This window comes from Bison bison, unplaced genomic scaffold, assembly GCF_000754665.1.
Source record: "Bison bison bison isolate TAMUID 2011002044 unplaced genomic scaffold, Bison_UMD1.0 scf7180017864495, whole genome shotgun sequence".
NCBI lineage: Eukaryota > Metazoa > Chordata > Mammalia > Artiodactyla > Bovidae > Bison > Bison bison.
The window spans coordinates 11,546,642-11,551,054 of NW_011495054.1; the positions used below are offsets into that span (position 1 = coordinate 11,546,642).

General features: G+C 44.4%; 1 long non-coding RNA gene across 1 annotated transcript in view; it reads right to left on the minus strand.

Moving 5' to 3' along the window:
- Window positions 1-525: 525 nt before the first annotated feature.
- The window catches only part of LOC104980119, a 5,773-nt gene continuing 1,885 nt past the window's right edge, over window positions 526-4,413 (minus strand). The window contains exon 2 of the long non-coding RNA XR_824229.1: window positions 526-4,411. This is a non-coding gene — a long non-coding RNA (uncharacterized LOC104980119). The remainder of the gene's footprint in view (window positions 4,412-4,413) is intronic.

Below are 4,413 nucleotides of genomic sequence, written 5' to 3' on the forward strand. Positions count from 1 at the left end.
TAAATCATAGCACTTACAGCACTAGTTTTGATGCCGTGGGATTCTGTAGCACTGTTTTTCATGCTTTAGGGGAGAAAAGAACCTGTCTGAGAGACTCTTTCCTTTAAGAATTCTAAGATAGGAAATTGGTTTGTATCACTGATTCCCCCCCCCCCCCCTCTGTATTGTATGCAATGAAAGTATGTGTCTGTGTCTGTTTATAGAGTAGATGCCTTATCACAGTCTGGTTTGCCCAGATACCTCTAATTAGAATACCTGTTCATTCATCTGCATGGGTTGGGGTAGGAGGAGGCCTGGTAAAGAATGGTGTGTGTGTGTGTGTGTGTGTGTGTGTGTGTGTGTGTGTGTGTGTGTGTGTAAGAGAGAGGAGAGTGAGAAAGACAGAGAGAGAGAGAGAGAGAGAGAGGGAAATTCAAATCTTGAGATTAGTCACTAAGAGTGTTGATTCTCTCCTTGTGCATTTTAGGCTTAAATAACTTTCCCAAGGTCATCACTGTGCTCTGAAAGAAGAGAGATCCTTTTTCCTTTTTTTTTTTTTTTTTGACATCTTCGTCTGTGAAAGTTGTGGAAACAATATGTGGCTATGAAGTGCTGTTCACTACTTTAGTATTTTATTTATTCATGCAGGATTACAGCCCGTCTGTTTGTAAGTGTCAAGCATACAGTGTGAAGGCTGGAGGAAGTAATTACACTTCTCCTTTAGTTCTGAAGTGTGGAACTTTAAAGGGTTCTTAGATGTATTGATACATATTTCATCTTTGAACCAATTTGTTGCTATTAATGAGATCATTATCTGAAACTTTCAGACTTTGGCTGTTCAGCTCACATGGTTAGTGATGTTAAATAAAGACCCAATTAAACCTGGCTAGTGGTATGTGAATTGGTTAAGCAAACAAAGAAAATTTGCATAGCTAGAGGTGAAAGATTGTTTTAAATGGAAATGTATTTTTCTCCCCCTTGAAGTCAAATATTTAGAAATGCTTGAGAAATTCATTTGTAGGAGAAATCTGAATGGTAGGTTTTGTGTAACTTTAAAATCGGCCTCTGGATCCTGGATTAAGTGTTGAATGGTCTTAAAAACAGAGCTTGCTGAGAACATTTAAGAACTAAGCCAGTGCCTTTAGCCACGAGGGCTGGGAGGAGAGCTGAGTGGTGGGTCAGAAAGGCTTGAGTGAGGTCCTTAAATAGCCAATGTTAACTAAGGGTATCAGAGAGAATAATTTTAGGAAACTAATTCCTCTGCCTTGTCTCCCTGTCAGTGTGTTTCTGCAGTTTAGCATTTGATCAAACACTTTCTTTTCATCTCCATTTTAAGTTAACAGGCCTGCCTCTCTAAAAATTGACTTGACCTAATAGAACAATTGCGTGCTGACAGCTGACCTGGATTTACACAAAAAGGGATCGCTGACTGTCTTGTCAGAAGGGCCTTCATAGGTTAAAACCAAGCATTTGATTTAGGGGAAGACATCAGGGCTGTGTTTTGTGACCTCGTGAATTCTTTAGGAGCTCTTACTTTCTGTCTCGTTCCCTGAGATGCCATGGGAGTTACTAATACAGCTCTGAATGGAGATGAAGGTGGGAGTGAGGATAAGTGTGCAGCCTCTGAACTAGAGGGTGATGCTGGCTTCTCTTTAGGAGCATTTCTTTTGTATAGGGCACCATGCCAAGCTCGTCATGTGTTTGCTCATCTACGTCTTTAACATGGAACCAACAACTGTTGTTGACCCATTTGACAGGTGAGGAAACTGAGGCTGAGAAAGGCTATTTGACTTCTGCAACCTCACATAGGTAGCAAATGATAAAACTTGGGTTGAAACCCAGGTCTGTCTGGCTCCTTTGTTCCTATTACCATTAAATAAATAGGAGTTGGTTGGTTAGGTCCTGACGTTTGTTCAAGTCTAATTTTTCATAGTCTAGAATAGGGGTTCCTAACCTGAGGGTCACAGACTTTCATAGATGGCCTGTGAACCCCTGAAATTATGCATACAATCCCATGTATGTGCACTTTTATTTTCCTGAGAAGATGTGTAATTTTTCCCCAAGGTGGGTTCTCTGATGCCCCTCCTCTCTAAGAGGAAAAAGAGAAGCAGTCCTCCAGTACTCGTTGTCAAGCCATCCATCCCTGGGGATTTGAAGGCAGTGACGTGCGGCTCAGGCTAGCAGGAGTCCTTGAGAAGCCTACAGGTTTATGTGTCTCTGTCGAGCGTGTTCACTTGATGGATTTCTACTCAAGCCCTGTTCTGTACCACATACTGTACTGTTGTTCCTTTAGATCTGTGTGAATAAATGATAATTGCTCCTGACTGGGTCTCCACACACAGTGGAGCCCTTAGTTCTGAAGGCATCCTTTATCTCTAATGGATTAATTTCTCTCCAGTTCACCTATCTGTAGTAGTGAAATGCATTATCCTTGGGAGAAATGGAAAGACAGTCACTCCAAGAATTTTCTGCATTTAATATTGAATCACTGTGTTGTATACCTGGAACTAACAGAATGTTTTTGGTCAATTATACTTCAATTAAAAAAAGAATTTTCTGCGTTTAGATGGTGAAAGGCAGGAAGATGAGGCTCTGAATGCAGAGTGTGGGAGTGTGGACTCAGGTGTGTGTCTTTTCAGCGTTCACTGGGAATGAAGCAGAGCTTCCGTTGATGTTGAGACGCCTTGAGAGCAGCCCCTCACTGCTTGCCTCTCCGTGGCCCTGGGCACAGGCCTGTTTGCTTCTGTTCGTCCCTGGTCCCCAGCGCCTGCTGCTTATCAGACACCCAGTATTCAGTGAATGAATGATGGATTCAGGGTGGACCATCTTATGAGAATTGATGAGAACCGCTTCATATGCTTTGGCTAATACATTCTGGGATCAGCTTTCCTTTTTGGTGGTTGTTTGCAGAAACTTGCTTGATTAGATGGAAAGAATGGCTCTGGTTGGAACCACTGCTGTTGTCATCCCAGGCTGTGAGACAGTGACACACGTGTGTCTGCATGTGTGCTCAGGGGTAGGGTATCTGGCGTCGTGAAGGTCTGAAGACATTCTTTTCATGATAACACCCTGATTATTGAGAGAGGCCTAATGTGGACAGCTGTTAGAGATGGACAGACACATGAAGAACAGTTCATGGCCAGGCCCTAATGTCCCTGGGCATAACTGTAAAAGTTTGGTATTCAGGATTATCATTACCCTGAATATTATGTCATATGAAAACTTTGCTTTTTGATGGCATTGCACAGGTCTGGAGAATGCGGATTCACAGTTCACGACAAAAAGGACGTTTAAATCCATTTCAATAATCTGAAGACCCAGACTCAGCCCTTTAATGTGTTAGATGAGGAAGGAGGCTGAGGTCCAGAGAAGTGAAGGGGGTTGGTCCATAGAAGTGAGTGAGGTTGAGATAACCCTGGAGAACTGTCTGGGTCTCCCAGCTCCCGGGTTTGGGCCTTTCTGTCGTCCTCAGCTGGACCTTGGCCGAGTGTGCCAGGGAGAGCCCCCTTGGAAGCGAGCTTAGTGATCAGGTGTCTGACTGGAGAAAGCCAGGTCTCGTAAAGCTGCACCCCGCGTGTAAGTGGCTGCTTTTCTCCTTTAATTTAGAGTTTTCAGTCTTCCTCTGTCAGAGCTCTTAAAAATAGGTGGTCGTGATCCCGTGTTTCCTGCACGCCAGGCACTGGGTACAGCACCTGAACTCAGTGGACGAGGGAAATGGGATGGCCCAGGTGTTCAGATGAGGAAACTAAGCCCAGAGAGCTAAGGTCACGCGTGGAAGATGCTGAGCAGGTCAGTTGCAGGGCTCAGATTAAAACCCAGCTCTGTGTGATTCCCAGCCATTTCTGTTTTCACAAGCCTGCTTCACTTGGCACTTTCTTCTGCTTGGGATGAGATTATGGCAACTGATGGTGGAATTTAGAGTCAGTATAAACCCAGAGTGATGGACCAAGAGAGGAGCCGGTAACTTCAAGTGAGAAAACCCTCTGCCCTTAGAGACTTCTCTCCTTCTTCCTTCCTTCCCCTTTTCTCTTCCTTTTTTCAATCACACAGTCTCATTCTACCTTGTTTTTTTTCATGAAGAGCTGATCTGCCAAGGTTGGGAAGAGGGGCCAGTGACTTGAAGTGCACCGCTGTCGCTCTATGGCATGTCCATTGTTTTCTGGCTTCGGGGAACTTGGAATGGCCGTGGCGCTCTGGCATTTAAAGAGATCTCTGAAGTGAGACACACCTCCTTCCTGTAGCTGGCTTTTCAGAGCCCTTTCACAGCCTGTGTGGCTTTCCCCAAAGAGGCCCCGTCCTGTGTTCATCGCTTTTCTTCCTTTATTTACACAATCTGCGCGTTCCCCTGTGATCTGAAATTTGATTTCAAAGATAGTCACAACCTGATGCTGTGGCTTCCCTCTGCTCATCCTGTCCTCCTGGCGGTTAAGACCT